The sequence below is a fragment of the Pelmatolapia mariae genome, linkage group LG8 (genome assembly GCF_036321145.2).
Source record: "Pelmatolapia mariae isolate MD_Pm_ZW linkage group LG8, Pm_UMD_F_2, whole genome shotgun sequence".
In the NCBI taxonomy this organism is placed as follows: Eukaryota; Metazoa; Chordata; class Actinopteri; order Cichliformes; family Cichlidae; genus Pelmatolapia; species Pelmatolapia mariae.
This window is the reverse complement of record NC_086234.1, coordinates 10,493,466-10,512,543: the sequence shown is the minus strand read 5'-3', so window position 1 is coordinate 10,512,543 and position 19,078 is coordinate 10,493,466. Positions and strand designations below refer to the sequence as shown.

At 39.3% G+C, this 19,078-nt stretch overlaps 1 protein-coding gene across 2 annotated transcripts in view; it reads left to right on the top strand.

Moving 5' to 3' along the window:
* Positions 1 to 4,493: 4,493 nt before the first annotated feature.
* Positions 4,494 to 19,078, top strand: part of ppm1bb (protein phosphatase, Mg2+/Mn2+ dependent, 1Bb) — a 31,590-nt gene continuing 17,005 nt past the window's right edge. For both annotated transcript variants that reach the window (XM_063482784.1, XM_063482785.1), the window contains exon 1: positions 4,494 to 4,874. The gene's annotated coding sequence lies outside the window, so the exon portion shown is untranslated. The remainder of the gene's footprint in view (positions 4,875 to 19,078) is intronic.

Here is a 19,078-nt window from a genome sequence, read left to right as displayed (position 1 = left end):
CAGGTCTGCCGCTCTAAGCCCCCGTAAAGCTGGGAATGAACAAGCAGAAGATTGCAGTAATGATGTGACCCAGATGTCCTGGGTGCAGATCCCCTGGCTGAAAATGAGAGTGGAGATCGGGACCTTGGACCTCCCCTCCCTCGCTCCCTCCCTCCCTCCCTCGCTCCCTCCCTCTTGCCTGGGACACAATCACAGAACATTTGCATGCGTGTGTATTATTTGGGGAGGGGCATGTGTATGTTGCGTGTGTTTAAGCTCATGCAGATCCATGTAAACATGAGGGATCAGACTTAGGAGTGTGTGCCACTTGTTCTCAGCACTCCGGATTAGATGTAACAGGTTTTTTTTTTTTAATTTACTCTCCTTAGCCGCCTCCATAAGATACTAAAGCCTGGCTTCAAAACCTTCCTTCCCTCTCTGCCTCCCCCATTCCCTTCCTCCCCTTGACTCACCCATTCCCTGAGGTCAGCAGGTGGCTGAACAATCACATAACCCGCACCGTCCTGAAAGTAGGCTCAGTGGGCCACTTTACTCAATGAGAGGCTTGGCAGTTGGAGTGGTGCAAGCATGTGTGTGTGTGTGTGTGTGTGTGTGTGTGTGTGTGTGCGTGTGCGTGTGTGTGTGTGTGGCAGGGATTGAGAGGAAAGGGGACAAAAGACAGAGTTTAATATTTGGGATAAGCTGTGATTGAATATCCTGAGATCAGAGCAGAATGATCAAATTCTGCCAGTGATAATCCTTCATCTTGGAAAATTAAATACCACTCTGCAGTCTCTCCTCTTGACTCACACTCTCTCTCACACACACACTTGCAGTATTTAAACGAGGTCTGACATGTGTCTCATAACCGTGCTCGGTTCCTCGGGGAGCTGTTCTGATATCTGATGAGTTTTTCATTAATAAGACACAAGTCTGATCCTGAGGGAGAAACACAAAATGACAACAGATAAGCCCTGCTTTCCCCAGCTCTCCACCGCACACACACATAACACAGATTCACTGATACACCATAACTAAACATCTTTATACATGCACTTATATTAAAGTCTTTGCCTTAATCACCTCAGCCCTGTTTTATTCACTCAAGCCTACATTTCATTTCCTTGCACATCCTTGTTCAAATAAATTAAATCTCATCTTTTTTTACAGTCTTACCAGTATAAGCCCCGATACAACAGAACAAAAACATTATCAGACTCCATCAGAGACCCTGTTCCTCCTCACCTTTTTGTAATTGGCATCTAGGATCTCTCCAAAATCTCAATCCAGCATACACCCACACGTCAGGTTATGACTGCCCAGCTGTGTGGAGTAGAGTGTTTTTGTCACTTTGTGACTGCATTCAAAAAAGCATGCACAGCTATATTCCTCAATATTTGGGCAGAAAGAACAGGTAATCCAATGCAAGCAAGTAAACTAGTACCAATAAAGTCATAGGCAATCAGTTTAATTACGTATAGACCATGGACAGCATTAAAGATGGGTATAGCACCCAGTGGGTTTGGGGGCTGGATTTTCAAGCTTTAGAATTAGCACTTGGCCACCATGTTGTTTTGTTTGTTTGTTTCTTTGGTTTTTGCTTTTGTTCTTTTGAAGACAGAATTATTTTATGCAGATGAAATGGTGAAGTGCTAATTTATCAACTAATACTAGCTATCTTGGTTAGCAATCTCCCGTGCAATGCAGAGCCACACATATCAGCTAATTATGGCTAAGCAGGAGACTAATAACACACTAGACCTGCGTTCATAGAATCTGAAGCACAAGCTTCTGGGATGGTCTGTTGCACACAGCAAGCCATAATATTGGTCAGGTAACCTATTAAATGTGCTCCCAACAGTCACAAAGCGCTCACACAGGAAGGTCCAGTAGCAGACTGATGAGGACACTTTTGAAGGGGAAGCTATTTTTTTTAACTAGGCTGCATAAATGCTTTGTCACAGCTGTAAGGCTAGCCATAGTGTAGTGGTTTTGGTTGCTTAACAAGCAAAATATTCCTAGTTTGATCCTGAGAGGAGTCACAAATGCCTTCAAGGGTGTGTCAGTAAGGGCAATCAGCATAAAAAAAAATAAGGGTGAGATAATTTGGACATGTACAGATGAAGGATAATGGATACATTAGACAAATGATACTGAATATGGAGCTGTCAGGCAGGAGGAAAAGAGGAAGCTCACAGAGGAGATTCCCAGTGAAGGAGGACTTGCAGTCCTGGAGATACTTGAAAGTAAGAAGAAGAATCTTAAAATGAATGTGGTATTTTACAGTAAGCCATATTTTGAACCAGGTGAAGTCTACCGAGAAGTTTGTGTGGTAAGCCAAAGAAGACACAATCTTAACAATCAATACTAGATGTAACTACAACACATACAAGCTCTAGTTACATACACGCTACTCCCATCTCTTTTAGCTGAGATGGGAGTAGCTGACTAATATTACACGAGTGGAAATATGTCAGTTTAATTTCAGGTAAGCAGTCAATGAGAGAAGAAGAAACTGAATTAGACTTAATGCAGATATAGAGCTGGGTGTCATCAGCATAAGAATGAAGGTCTATGCCAGATTTCCTAAACATGTGACCTAAACGTAAAAGATAAATAACAAATAGAAGGGGGCCTAAGAAAGAGCCCCGGGGAACACCTAAGACACCTGGGCAAGCTTGTGATCTGAAAATCTTTTTAGCTGTACATACTGATTATGATTTTAGAGATAAGATTTAAACCAGGCATGTTATATGCCAACAGTACAAACAGATTCTAATCTCTTTATAATAATATTATGAGAGAGTGTATTAAAGGCCAATTGTAATTTTGACAGCACTCTGTGCTGTGAAGTGGTCAAAAATCTGACTGAAATTGTTCAAATGGATGATTGTTAGTAAGGTGAGAGCAGTGGTGGTTTTTGCTATGGGCAGCATGGGCTGTTGCCCAGGGCAGCATCGGCCTGGGCAACGGCCAGGCATTGGCAAAAAAAAGTTGCTTGTACCCATGCTGCCCCGACATCATGCCAGCACATTTTGGGGATATCATAGGCACCAAAGGGTTTTCTATTGCCCATTTGCGAGGAGTAAGGGCGCCCTTCATTTACCCTGGGTGAGAGCAAACCTGCACGTCAGCAGCGTTTTCGAGATTTTTTGAAAGAAAGGGGAAATTAGCAGTGGCACAGTAATTATTTAGGTTGAAAGAGTCTGCTCTGGGTTTTTTAAGAAATGGTGTTATCGCGGCGTTTTTAGAGGAACAAACCCAAAGATTATGGAAGAATGCATAATACTCTCAAATTCTCATGACCATTGATCAACATTGAGAATTTGCATATTTATGATGAAGGAACTGACCTCCCAGCCCATTGTTCCTTCAGTGGGCTGGTTTCAGTCATTATGCAAATGTACTGTTTATAAGATTGGGGAAACCTGCAGTCAGCTGAGACTGAAGAAGTCACTTGGATGAGAGACGAAACGTTTCTCCCACTGAAAACGCTACGTCCAGATGAACAGAATCAACTTTTGGAGATTTACTTACCTGGATGATTGAGAATGCATCAAGACGAAATGCATAATACTCATTATTAAAGGATAGCGAGAAGAAATGTAAGGTTTAACCAAAAGTAGGAAGTGGGTCAAAGTAACAGGTAGAAGGTTTAGAGGTCTTAATAAATCTGGTTATTTCATCTACAGTCAGGAATCGGAAAACTAGAAAGAAAAGAACAGGGGGCTCATACACTGTCCTAAAAGTAGAGTTACTAAGAGCCAGCTGCTGATGAATATTACTGATTTTAGTTTTACAAAGGACATAAAAGTATTACTCTGTTCAGTGCCATACAACTGAGGTCGAACGTTTTAAGGTGGTCGAAGGAGCTTGTTCACACTGGAGATGGGTGCCCTTGTATTTCCTTTACCAGACCTGATTAGTGTTGCATTATATTCAGATGTAGCTGCAGACAGGGAAATCAACTATACACTGTACCCTCTATATTGGATTAGATTTTCTCCTGATTGAAGATGCGTGGTATAATTTAGATCGTGCGTGTGTTTGTGTGTGTATGAATATACTAGAGACTCTTGGAACCTCTTCAATCATCCATATTGCGCTTCATTTAAGTTGCGCTTCTTAATGACTCCGGGGCACTCGGGCTCATGTGTGGCAACTTTCAACCATGAAAGACAAGCAAATGGCATAATTTCAATTGTGCTCTGTTTTGTTTTATATATAATATATTTATATATTTATAGTATTAGTGGGCAGCTTTGGACGCGGAGTTGAAAGTTTCTATTTTAAGACTGACACCGCCTATTTAAAGTACTGTCGGCATAAGCCGGTAACAGTTAGTAGTGCATCTCAAAGGTCTGGCATATCGCAGAACTTTGCAACGCACCAATGAGAATGTAGTATCGCACAGGGGCAGAGCTAATTGACGGAAGAAGTAGCCAATTAACCGACGCTTTGCCTAGCCGTTGTAACCAATCATCGAGCAGATGCCAAAAATAACACCTCCTCTTGTTCAGCACCCAAAGTCGAAGGATAGCTCTGGCCTTTCAATGGAAGAAAGTGCTAGATTTGTCAGTGTTGTATAATATAACCAATTCTCAGTGTCCATGTTTGTTTGGGAACGATCGGAATTGTCTACATTTACTGTGAAGGACACAATTGGCGTCAAACATGCGTAAAAACCAACGCTATCCAAGCAGGGAACCACCGAGAAAGGAATTATCGCCGCTCATCTGAGGCCGATCTCCATTATTTTTGTCAAATAAGGAAACATAACACAGCTAGCAAGCTAACGTTAGCTCCGCATATAGCTAGACGAGTCTTCACACAGAAAGCTGAGATTTTAGCAGATAATCAGGATTGGATCTACAATCGCACAGCAGCAGGAAAACGTAAGTAGCACGCTTGTATCTGCGCTAACGTCATTAGCATTAGTTTGACAGTTCCAGCGACAGCTAACTGTGAAGCTAATAGCTAACGTTAGCTCACATCAACACACTAGTAAACGGGCCTTTCGTGGAGGGAACAGTGTTAAGTGGAAGGGATTTCTGCATGTGGTATTTCCAGAGCCAGCCGGTTGGTTCATGCTACACAGGTAGATCAAAATAAAACCTGAAACAATGAGCTGAAGTTTTAAAGTAACTTGATTACCTTAAGCGTTAGCTCGGCTACCTCATGGTAGTTGTAGTAATGTAATATATTTAAAGAAAGTGCCAAAGGGCTTCCTTATTTTAGTAATGTAATGTTTGCTGGGTAACTCTACCAATCTTCGATATGCTCCAAGCAGACGTGCATTGGAGTGTCTCTGGGTACTCCATGTTCTCATGTGTATGCAGGGCGAATATAAGGGCAGGGTTCCCCCTATTAGTGTGCAATGTCTTTAGTCAAAGCCAGAAAGGCATTCAGATGTCATTTAATTTAATGTAAACAGGCAAGATTTACTGATATTTAGCAGTAATGTTTCACTGCGACAACTGTACGGCTCCTCCCCACACTTCACTGATTTCCCATTGCTCATTATTTACAACAGGACCACTGATACTGAATTTTGGGCCGTTTTTAGTGAGTACCTACAATAGAATCTTTGCAACTCTAAACATTTTTAATTTGACGAACTAGTGAGCTACTTGCTAGACCTGCGATAAGTGAGTAAAGCATGTGATAACATCGTTCATAATTGCAATGATGACATGATTTGGAATAAATAAACAGGCACTGAACTGTGAATGTGGCTTGTACAGTTCAGCTCAGGGTTGTCCCTAAGTTTCTGCAGGGCTCTAGGCCTCAAGTTGAAGTTGGGAGGTGGTGGAGGTCCATCTCTCCATACAGAGGTGTGGCTAATCGCCTGTGGTACTGTTATATCAGTCTGTTTATTACTGACTATGGCGCAAAATAATAATACTTTGGGATATGATGTGTTGATAAGATAAATACATTCTTAACTTTTACTATTTTTTCTTTACATTTTATGTAAAGACAATTTTAATTCTTTAAACAACAAAAATTAGGACAGAAGTATAGTCTGATATAACTAAGTTAATTTGCTGGTGAATCAGCAGTAAATATTTGAATAAATGTAAAATGTCACTAAAGTGCATAATATTTGTGATATGAAATCTAGAGTAAAGTATGGCAAACATTAACAGTACACACATCAGCGATCTTTATCCTTCTTGTACTGTTACTAATGTGGATTCACTGCTTGTCAAGGCTCGAGAGAGAGCGCTATTAAAAATACTTGGCAAACTAACCTGGGAGTTGTGATACATGGGCTGGGTTGTAATGATTCATATTTAAACACACTCACTATGGTTGTGTAAAACAAATGGTAGTTTGTTAAGATCGCTTTTCTCCACGTTTAAGCTTGGGAATCAGGTGGTTTAGTATTTTGGTTTTACTTGCAGAGACTTTGATTGGATGGTGTATACAGTAATACTGATATAGCCATGATAATATTGGTTAATAGTCTTGGATTTTTTTTACTTACTATTTTAAGGGACATGGTTAAGTATATATGAGGCTCTTCGAATAGAATGTGTACTGTAGCGATGAGGCCTGTCAAAAATATGTGAAATCAACTGTGATAACACAATATTACAATTCCCCTTTAAAGAGTACTAGTCAAGCTATTTATCTTGCACATTAAAAAAAGCAAGAGTTGGCTCAGAGTGGATTCCAGTCGACGTAAAATTTACAAAAACACAAGCTGAAGTTTGTGCAAGTTTGTGAGACCCTGCAAGTATGGAGGTGATAGATACAGAGGGCTTTTAAAATAAGTAACATTTAAAAATCAGTCATGTTTTTCAAAGGTTGGCAGTGCAACTGAGCTGTCTTCATTTGTACCAGCTTGAAGTCTAGCAGCCGACTAACTAGTAAGTAATATAAACTTTAGTTGTCATTCTGCTTAAGTCGTCTAGTACTTGGAAAGTTTCTGTAGTTTTGTGTTTGTCCTTCATGCTTCGGTTGATTTGTGGTACGGCAAAGTCAGATAGCTACATTCTTAGAAATATTTTACAGGTGTTGCACATGTTCCAGGCTTTGTAAGGACATTGTGGGTCCGTTGTCATAAGACAGTTGTATTGAATGTACTGGGGGTTGCTCTGATATAGACAAAGGTTAGTTGTTAAACATTGCTGTAGATATACAGGAGGAACTTGTGACCATCCCTTAATCATGCTGTTTTTCGCTGATGTGGTAATAAAATGGCACAATGACTTTGGGTTTGTGGGAGTTACAGTTAACCAATGCATGGTGTTACTTTTTTGCTACCATCAGTTACACTCTTACCTCTTTAGCTTTGCTCGCTGTTTTTCTAACAATGCAAAATGTATTGTTCAGAAAACAGAGTCAAGTAAATATTGCTAGATATTATTTGCTAGATATTTGTCTACCTGTTTATTTCTTAGTAGTCATACTTGCATCACATACTATATAGAAAGTTCCTGTTTTTTTGTGGTGTTTCTTTTTTTGGGGGGTTTGGTTTTGTTGTTTGGTTTTTATACTTCTACCTGTTCCAGTTAAGGGCATCCCGTCAGCAGCGGTCATCCATGCAGCCCTTCTTCCTTAAAAAAATGTAAAGAAATATACATATGTATGTGTTATATATTTTAGGGCTGTTCGATATAACGATATATATCGGATGACGATATAAAAACATCTATCGTTTCATTTTACGCTATCGTTTGTTTCGTGGTGTCGCAAAATAAACTGTTTACGGCAATATTTTTTCAATAAAGCTCAAGATCCTGTTGAGACTTATCAAAATAAACTGAATCACGTGAAAGAGTATGCAGAGTGTTTACGGATGAGAAGCAAAAAAGAGCTGCCAGGTGCTAAAAAATAAACCTTAGACTCAAACGTTAGAACAGGCTTTTCCCCGCAGCACGCCGTGTAATAAATACTCACAAAGAAAACGGCGGCCGTTACAACTTATGTCTAAAAATGTATAGTTTCATACATCGTTAAAACACTCGACTCCAGGTACACGACGCCCAGCTGGAAACACTTCACGCAAGTCGAGCTGCTCGAGTTTCACAGAATTTACAGAAAATGTTAAATCTTTGTGATTTGTATCGTTATCGGGACGATAGATGTCTTATATCGGGATATGAGATTTTGGTCATATCACACAGTCCTAATATATATATTCATCTTAACAAACGTTAGGCCATTACTGAACTTTAAAAATGTATTTAAAGTTCAGTATTTGTACTCTAGCTTGACAATTAACAAATGAAAAGTGAATGAAAAAAGTGAATGAAAAAAAGAGGTTGAGATGGTGGAGCACACAGGGTTGTACGGTAGGGAGTTGAGGCCATTTTGTACCCGCCGCTGTTGCCTTCATGAACAGTGTATATCTAAAGTGATGTCTCAACTATTGGCGCGAGCCGTGCTTTGGTGTTGTTACGCCTTGTCATGCATGTCTGCGTTTTTGTAACCTTGTGTGGCTGCATTGAAGACATGAATATACAGTCGGGTTGGTTTCTATCACCATTTCAGTGATATCGGTATAAGAGCTCAGAGGTTTGCAGATCATGCAGAGGAAGATGCTGCAACAGCTTGAAAAGATTAGACTTTCTGAGAAAAAGTTTTTGGAGGAAAAACAAACCTCAACTATTCCAGCATTGGCACTAATGGGGACTTTTTCTCTGAAGGGTGGCACCTATTGTTCAGGAGAATACTGCAGTGAATCTGGCGCTTCAAGTATATATATTTGATGTGGCTTTTGTGACACTAAAACAATAAATAGGCCATTAGGGTTTCTTTTTTAAACTGTAAAGACTAGGCTGATGTCCATATGTCAAGAGGGACTGTCTGCACCATGGAATGAATAAACACTGACCGTCAAATGTCTACTAGATTGGGTAAGGAACATGTGTAATATGAACTTTACTGGTGGATCAACACATTTTTAGCTTGCGGCATTTATCATATATTCAGAGATGAAGGGAGCTCGAAGCAACTGATAATCCCTTCACAGTTTCAATAATGAAACCTTGACAGTTTTACTTCCTCCAGATAGGTCTCGTTGAACAAAGTCTCTCCTTTAGTCATCTTGGAGGCAAGTGATTTTCAGAAACCTTTGCGGTGAAAACGAAAGCAAAAGAGTACGTTTTTCATGCTGATATTTTTATTTTATAATTGGCGAAAGACAAAATCAATTGATTAATCTGTTTAATTGAACTAAGGACTAACCTGATGAGTTCTTCTCTGACTTTGCCCTTTGCCTTTTCTTTCCACGACAAAGAAAAAGACTGCTACAGTTTGCATTCACAGTGAAGCTCTGGACACAAGTTTATCAGCAGCTTCTTGTGCATTTTATACACTCTGCTTTACTGCAGAGGTGTGTCAAAGTTAGAACTGATGATAAATTAAAAAATAATTATCAGTTATGTACCGTGTGGTGTTGAAATTTAGCCACCCTGCCCACCTTCTCTATTATATCAGATGGTGATAAGGTATTCAGGTGACCAGTAAATGACATCACTTAGTTGGGCTTGTGCTCCACTCGTCAGATATGAGATGAGTTCAGTTTATTTCACCTGAGTCAGCACTCACTGTGTAAAGTCACAAGCAGCAGTTGAAACCCCAGTGTCAGTGAAAGACTGAAGATAGTTAACAAGATTATTTTAGAGTTTAACAGATCTTATCGGCCTTAGCTGTGCACTGGTAGAAACTGTAGGCATCAAGTTGACCGCATTGATCCTCCATTGTAGAGAGCAGTTTGCACTGCTTTAGTGGCTTTCAGATTATTCACTAACTGCTAAATGTGTGGTGGCTTACAGCACAGCAGAGCTGCATATGTGCAGATTTGCACATAGAAGGAGAAGAGGAAGGCAGACAGAGTGACGGTTAAAGAGAAAGCCATGTGCATCTGTACCAGCAGGAGAGAGCTGAGTCATGTATAACCTCAGTCACATACAGCAATGAATGAATGATTTACCTCCAATAGTGGATATTTGAACATTTCCATGATTTTTTTTTTTAAAATTTCATTGTTAACAGTTAAGAGGAAAACAGTTCCTATTAATGATGTTTGTCTGAGAAAATAGATAAATTATTAAACATCCCCAGTGCATAAGCCTTGTTAGGTTAGGACAGTGAAAGCAGGTGTTTTGCTGTTAATATTGCTGCATTGATGTTTGTGCTTTATAATACTCGTCTGATATTAATCAAAATTACAGAAAGTAAATTCTAATTAGAGTTTTAATCAGAATTATAGAAATCAATATGGTTTCGTTATAAAGGCTGGAATTTTTTTAAAGCTTTATTTACTCTGTGTTTGATCATATTGGACACAATGTTGAGACCAGCAGAGTTTGAAAGAGTTGGATGTTCTTGGCTTGTAAAGTCATGCTTAAGCTTGGATTCGGTTATCTTTGATTTATAGTTTTGCTTTAAATCTGCAGCCTAGCCTAAGGTGGACCTTCCCAGATCTCAACAACTGTGATAAGCATGATACGTCCATGAAACAAAATGTTATAGGTTGTATTTGTTTCTAGCTTGCTCATTATGATTCTCTGCCTGAGTAATAATATCGTGTTTTCCTCGTTTTCATAGCTTGTGTGTACATGCGCGCATGTGTGTGGATTTCTTTTTTACATTTCTCTTCTTCCTTCCAGTTTATGTTCCATTTCCTGCACTTTGAGATGATTACCAGGCTTGACTTGTTAGCATCTTTGAAGGTAGATAATCTCTGTGTTGGTTCGTTGGTCATCCATCATGATTTAAGGAGTCTGCAGTCAAGACTGTAGATGAAGGCAATATCTTGGTCACAATTTCCAAGATAGGTCCATCTCAAGTCTAAATCTTCAGTTAGTTACCGAATAAAAATGGGATTTTTGACTTGGTGTAAAATTGTATTGGCCTGCAGTTTTTAATGGAGCTTAGATATTTTACTTTATTATACTTACTTTAATTTCAGAGTGGATTTTTATATTATTGAGATATGTTTTGTTTTAGTGTATTTATTTATGTGGATGCAATTCTGCATATTAATTTAAGCGCTATAACCAAATTTCTCCTATCTGGGACATTTTTATCTTAACTTATCTTTTGTCCATGTGTAAGGAACCATCAGGTAAATTTAAAACAGATGGCCCAAATTTGTAAATTAAGATGTAATTTGGATATAAGTGCATCCAAGGATAAAAAATTTACTGAATTATTGCTATTCATTAGTGGAAAGAAAACCCCAAATCAGCTTTGGATCATTTCAGTCACACTTTGACACTTGGTAACCAGTGTTGGGGAGTAATGGAATACATGTACCGCCGTTACGTATTTAAAATACAAAATATGAGTAACTGTATTCGGTTACAGTTACAGTTTAAAAAGGTGGTATTTAGAATACAGTTACTTTGTTGAAATAAATGGATTACACGGCGGTATTCTGTTTCATATTGTGGCGGGTCAGGACTGTTTGGGTTTTGTTTGACAGCTATGTTCTGTTGTTCCAGGCGGCAGCGTTACGGTTGCCATGGTTACAGGGTGACGCGCGCTCTCTCTGCGACTGTGTGTTTCCTGGGTGAGAGAGCGCCTTTTTGTTGTTGTTATTGTGCTAAGCTAATAGGCAGAATGGTACAGGCATAGCCCTAAAGAGTGTAGCCTCATGGGCAGTGTAGTCCGTGCTGCAGGGAGAATGGACTGCCATACCCGGTATGTGTCTGTGAGCGCGAGGAGGGAGAAAAAGGAGAGTGGAAAACTACGAGTTGTCATCGAGCAGAAACGGGAGCTGGAAGCATGTAAATATAATAATAACCACTGCAGCCAAGAAGAGTGCCTGGAGAGCCCAGTTGTAAGTAAGCTATTAAGACTCGACTGTACACCGTGTTCGTGTTTTCCTCCGAAACAATAAGTTCAGTTGGAGCAGCCTTTCAACGCCTCTCTCTGTCTCTCGCTAGCAAACTTGACCCAGACAACAAATTAAAGCTAGTTTTCGGCTACGAGCCCGACACGGAACCGACGTATTAGCCAGAGGTCCCTTTACTATGGTTCGGAGCCGCGGACCTTCAGTAATAGTAATAAATCACATTCATGTAGTTGTAAACAGCATGATAATATATTAAGTAATCCAAAGTATTCAGAATACGTTACTCTCATTGAGTAACGTAACGGAATACGTTACAAAATACATTTTGGGGCATGTATTCTGTAATCTGTAGTGGAATACATTTTAAAAGTAACCTTCCCAACACTGTTGGTAACAATTTGCAGTTAAAAAAAACAAAAAACAAAACCTTGCCAACATAAAAATAGAAGCAAATTTAAAATATCTATAATTCTGCCATCTTGCTACATTAGATCTGCTGCTAGCTGATGTTGTCCTGTGGGGATGTAAAGAGAACTAAACCCAGCTGACTGGACCATAGATCGACGCATTGTCACGATATCAAATATAGCGTTTTGCCTCAGGACAATATTGACATCTAATCTAATAACCCTTTTGCACTAGATTCTTCTTGGGTTGGCCTGATCGTTTTTGTTTTTTTTTACTTTTTTTAGTACTTTTTGTACTTTTTTTTTTTAAAACTACCTACTTGGCTAGGGTTCCAAGCATTCTGATGCAAAAATGTGCCGTCAACAGACTACATGCCACCATTTAGCTAGTTGGTGGTATCACTTGATGAATCATGAGAGCGTCTCCTTCACTAAAATCAAAACTGCCATTTTTGAAACTCGGCAATGAGGGTAATAGCTACACAAAAAACAACACCATGGTCCCAGAGTCTGACAGAAAGCCATACACCATGCAGTAGGTATTCCATCGACTCGGCGTCCTCCTTTGTTGTGGCATTCATATGGCATACAAATGATATCACAGGACCTTCGGCCATGTTGCTATAATGACTCCACACACATTAGGTGGTAGTGAGTTCCAATGGAAAACGACGGAAACTTTCGAGTCGAGTCGGATCGGTACTAGTGAAAAAGAGCTATAAGTACTGGATTGGTGCTTTTCTTTTAGTTTTATTCTTTCTGTGGTTCCTTCCTCAGATTTTATGAGTCTTGTTAAGTATTAGGCTGTGATTTTGTGGTGTGCGGCGGTAGACTGCCCTTGGCCCATTTCCATGCTCTTGTCTTGAAGGATTGCAGAAACCTGTCAGTTTGACTTTAGTTTTTTGTAACACCTGTTTTCTTTAAAAGCACTTTGACAGTGTAAAATGTTACCTGTGAGCTTTGTACACCAAAGTTATTTTTGCTGTCATTCAGGAGGCGTAATGCCCCTCTCTGAAGCAATCTGCTGCAGATTAGTGCACAAAGGGCAGATGAACAAAAGTTGGATATGTGAACCTTTTGTTCTGTGTGTAATAAAAGAAATGTAAAGCTTAAAAATGCCTTCAGTACAGGCTTTTGGTAAGAGTATCAGATAAGATAAACAAGACTAATATAAACATGTAACCTTATGTTCAGGGGTGTGACTAGATATAACATAAAGGTGTGGCCAGTACTGTTGCTCTGGACCACTTACACAACAGGAGCTGTTTCCCTATTCGGGGTATGCTTGCTTCAAAGTCCGTAACTCAAGACTGAACACTTCCCTGCAGTTTGACGAGGCTGTCCCGTACCAGAGGCTCCTCCAAATGCAGCTGTGAAATTTGACCCGCCGTATCCTCTTCAGTCCTCACTTACTATCCCACAGTCCTCCCTGAGCTGTTAGTTTAATGGTGCTTTCACATGGCTCCCTTTCACTATGTAAATATGGAGGAATATCACAAGATCGAGTTATATTTATCAGTAATTTTCCTTTTGGTGGTCATCAGTTCAACATGTGGATTGAAAGATCCAGGAAAGTGTAAATGATGTAAGATAACCATATTATTCTTGCTAGCTCCTTTTATGCTTATAAGCAGAGAGGTGTAAAAACTCAGTATTCTAGTATTGCGTTTGCTGATCCTTCATTAGCTTATTATTTTTTTAATAAGTTAAATATATTTAACGTATTTAAATGAGTGCACAGTCTGCGTAAGACTCTCTGGCGGCCATATATGCTCACAAGACAAGCCAGGCAAAGCCCAAATGGACGAGTGACGCGCTTTACAACTTCAGTGAGAGAATAAAGTAAGATGACCCTTAGGAGGACAGAACGGTGAAGCAGAATTAGAGGTTGGGTTGGTTCGCTTGTTACCACCCATCTTATGTTGCAGAATTAACCTGCTTTGAAGCAATTTACATCAGAGATGAGAGGTCAGCATGCAGGAAATCACCGCCTGCTGACTTTTTTGGAAAATAGTGTCACTATTCCTGGAAGATCCCGTGGACCTCAGTTGGCAGATATTTTTTTCTTTTTCTAACTGAGCATCCATATGAAATAGATTCATTATGTCTTTTTATTTTTTCCCCTTCTGCCTGCTAGCAGTTTGAAAACAATTTTCTTGTTCTGAGCCTTAACATCAATAGCTAAAACCTTGATATAAATTTAAATTTTTTATTTGTTCTTTGTTTAATCTCACACTGTTTAACACCACCAGGATTGCAGCTGAACAACTATAGTTGAAACTGTATTGCATATGATAACAAAACATTGGTGTTGGGGATGTTAAATGATAAATGTAACAACATATTTAATCAATGAGATATCTTAATATAAAAAAAGAGCGCAAATTCAACAGTGTTGTACTGTAAACAGTACTGTAGTACATGAAGGAAATCTGTCAGCATGACTTTTGGGCTTAAGTTGTAAGAAGTAAAATGCAGAAATCTGTTACTTAATTACTTTGGAGTATAAATGGCCATGGAGAAGGTCTTGCTGTACAAGTTGTCCAACAAACTGAAAATACAGTTAAAAGTCCAAAATTAATGTCGTCCTTCACATTATCCTAAACCATCCAATGGGCCAGATTGGAGTCTCTATTGGGGTAATTCTGGCCCCTGGCCCTTAGGTTTGACACCCCTGATCAAAGTCTGTGTTGGTTCTCAGTCATCAAGGTCGTGGTAGTCTAAGGAGTTTGGAAAAGAAAGCAACTAGACTTATTCTGAACTTTTAGTAAGTTTGTATGAACTTAAAAATTTATAGATGGATTTAAAAACTAAAAGAAAATTTGTAATAATAGTTACATCTTCACATTAGAACCATGACAGTGATAATTCTGTAAACTTTTACTGTTGGTGCTTTTCACTGCTTTGATTCCAGGGTTTGGATAGACTTTATTAGAACCTGTAGTGTTTTTCCTTATCACACAGACGACATTACCTATCTTAGTGTTCTTCCTTTGCTGCCAGAACCTGTATACTCCCAGCACTGGCTCTTTCATGTGAAACTGTGCGTTAAATTATGAAGTGAGTAACTTTTGTGTGACGGCTTGGTGGGGCTGTAAGTGAACTCAGATAAGGAAAAGGTATTCAGAGTATGCTGAACTTGTATAATAGTACAGGCACCAGGAAAAAACGGGGGAGTTATTTGTGGGAATACCAATCATTTAAATATATGTTTGTTTTTCGAAGTTGATGTTGGTAAATAATAGTAATGTTAAGATAATGCGCTAGCTTATATTTAGTCTCTCTTAGTGGTACTATTGCATTTGTGCTGAAGCTTGTGCATGTGCATACATGCAAACTGAGGCTTACACATGCTAATTTAAATAAATGAGGAAGAAATGCAAATATGACTATCAGCTTGTTAAGTATCCAGCAAAGAGACTTCAACTCCACCATCTTGGACCTCACAGCAGGTAATGATTGTTCCTGTTCTACTCATCAACTTCAGCATAGCAGCATCACGTCATCACCTGCACTAGGTTCTGGCTAGAGTGAGTGCTCACAGTGGACTGGAGAGCAATTAAGATGGTGGAGTTGAAGTCAGAGATTCAAGACAGCTAAATGATACAGAAGACTGCCACAACAGCAAACTGACCTACCTGGCAGTAAGGAAATGCTATACTTTAAGAACTGTCAGTGGAAAGATTGAACTTTCAAAACTATATCAGTTTTAAGGCCATTGTGTAAATAAAATAAAATAAAAATATACTTGGGTGGCCATCAATATACCTGAGTGGCAAGTGTATATTTGGAAAAGACTGCTCGCTGCCTCCTTCAGTCTGTGTCCTGTTTGTTTGCTAGGCAGCCACTTTGTTCTGTGGCTTTGCTCTTCACAGAAGTTAAATATAATGGTTTGTTATATTTTGTAAATGTCAAGAAAGTTTATAAACAGTACCTTGGAAAAACTTGTCAATGAAGCAAAGCTTATGTTTTCCAGCAGCAGTATAAAGCCCCAAGGCCTGGGCTATTGGTAATCACCAGGCAACTGACTAAGTGGCTGTGTCCTCTTTAACCATCTTAAATGTAATCCCTTATTGTGCTCTCTATAAAGACACTGTTATTTATTAAGGCAGGAACACATGTCAATTTGTATTACTCAACAAAAATTGGATATTGGAAATACTGAGTTTTTCCTTTTAAAATAAAAAGAATAAAATAGGACTGTGATTTTAAACAGCCATTTTTGAAGTGGGGTTTAAGTTATTCAAGTCTAAAATGCATAGACTTCTGTTAGGTCAGGTAACACAGGTTTCTTAGCCTTGACAGTCACTCCCAAAAGACCGGTTTTGAGCCAAGGTAAACCTTTTATAGACGAGAAGCAGTGTAAAGGTCTCCAAGTTCCTGGAGCGAATGAAATGTCTTAAATCTTCTTCTTATTAACATGTAAAGTTGTAACCAACCGTCACACACATTTATATAAATCAGTCAGATTAAGCGAAAACCAGTGAGTTATAGTGTATATATGGATAATGCTGAAACCTGTGAGCTACTCTTATTGAACAGGATAGCTGTTTCGTATGAATGTGGCTGCTCTGAGCGCAGCATTTGGACTCTCTGCAGCATTATGTAATCCCCGACCTTCCACTTCCCTTTTCAAAGCCAGTGGTTTTTGGCAGGCGTGTGTTTCAGCATCGGGGGTGACTGTTTCGACCTGTGGTTACTGTATGGGCGATAGCAGTTTTAAGGGGGGGTTAAGTAGTTGAGAGTTCCTAGTTTCAGTTTGATGTCATAGTCCAGATATTTCCCAGCTTTTCTCTTCTCTGTGTACGTGTTTTTTGCCAGCAGTTTATTAACAGCCATTATCAGCCAGAGATACCTCATCATATCTGCATGTCTCCTTTCAGGGCTGGCTGCTGCAACTGCTTTAATGGATGGATGATGCAACTCCTCTCTCTTCTCCCTACCAAGCAGCTGAGAGTGTGTGTGTGTTTCTTTTAGACAGAGAAAGACATAGAGAGGGGGATGTCGCTGAATGAAGCCTAGGCTGGATGTTTGCACTGCAGGGTGGGTGGTTGCTAGGCAATAGCAGTGTGTTTGTTTTATTTTTAGAGAGAATCACTGTGGGTGAACATAACACGTTTGTCCCTTTCTCATAGCACGTCTAAGTGCTTTTTCTTAACATACAGTACATTAAAATACAAGCTACACAAGAGTGGAAAACATGAGCTTAATTTGGAAAATCTAGTTGTCATAATCACGTAGCAAGAAAGCAGTTTAAAAAATGTCAATGGCATGGTTCAACTCCTCACCCTAGTCATGAAATCTAAACCATCCTGGCGTATTTATAGAGTATCTTTTTCTCGCACATAGACTATGACACTGCACGCATGCGCAGAGCAGACACAAACGCACACACACACATACATGAAACCAGCTGTAGTCACTCCTTGCACGTACCAACCTTTTTTGGGCACATGGCCGTCACGCTGTGTGTCTTTGTGTGTGTGTGCGAGTGTGCGAACTCATGTGGGAAGTAACACCCAGTGAAAAGTCAATATGCAGTCAAGGCTCTTTTGATTTTTATAGCTTTTCATTGATTTCGAGATCTCGTGAGTGTAACACCAACCATGCGTTTTGTGAATCGCCCCATACTGTAGCAGTTGCTCACATTTAGGTCTGAATTTGATTCATGCGAAGAGAAAATACCAGAGAAAAGTAAAAGGAAGGTTTTGGAGACTGTAGTGGGTATCATGATCTAGCCAAAATAATATATATAATATTAAGATAAGTGCCAGGTCAGGCTGCTTAAAAAGTCAGACTTTAAAGGGCTGATGCTTAAGCACCAATTTTCATATTGGTATCCCAGCTACCATAGGGCGAGAGGCAGGGTACACCCTGGACAGTTCACCAATCTGATGATTTTTGAGTATGTTCTTATTTTTAGACTAGTCAGCTATTGTTTCCTTGTCTGCTTTAAATAATTTGTAAATTAGTTGCTAGAAACGTTCCTAATTTCAACATTAGAGGTCAAAACATATCCAGCTTTTTTAGTCTCAATAGCAATGCGTTTATCTTGGATTTGGCTTTTGGCCAGTACTGAGTGCTGCGTCAGTAGTTAATTGGCTTTATTCCTAGTTATGATGAAGACATGGGGATCATTATTAATTGTTGAAGGCTTTAACTAAATATTGTTTAGTAAATGGACAGAAGAACAAAAATAGTGTTTATTTAACAACTTTATTTGCACTTTCAGCTTAATGTGAGAGTCTCTTGGGTATTGCTGTCATTTGCAGTTATGCAAGTTTTTTTCCCTTCTGTTTGCCCTTTAGGTAAGGGTGTAAGTGTGTGTACTTATTTGACCTTCCCACACACAAACAGTGAACAGTTATGTCAGTTATGTTGACATTTCACTACATTACTGGGGATTTGGGGTGTATTAACTCTTCACAACTGTCTTTTGGGTCATGCTTATTTTTTTAACAGTCAGCAAAAAATAAAACAAAATAAGAGGAAAAAAAATAAGCTTTTTACCAGAGTTAGGTCTGATGACTTCTTCGTGAACATGGACATTTAACTAGGGACAAACAGCTGTTTGTCTGGTGATTTGGATCTTGGTTTCAGAAGGGTTACAGCCCTACTCTAAGTGCAGTAAAATCTTTGAAGGACATGTCTTCAGCACAACATTATAATGCAGCTTTCCCATTATTTCCAACTCACTTAATCATTCTTTGCCATTAAATCGCCATTAAGATTGAAGTACTGCAATGTAGCAAACCTCAAATAACTGCTGACCCTTTGTAGTGACGTAGCATGGCTTCTCTCATGCTCTGTCATTTACCTTTATAGGTAGTAAACTAGTAAAAGATAGATTAGCAAAGTATAGACTTCAAATGAATCT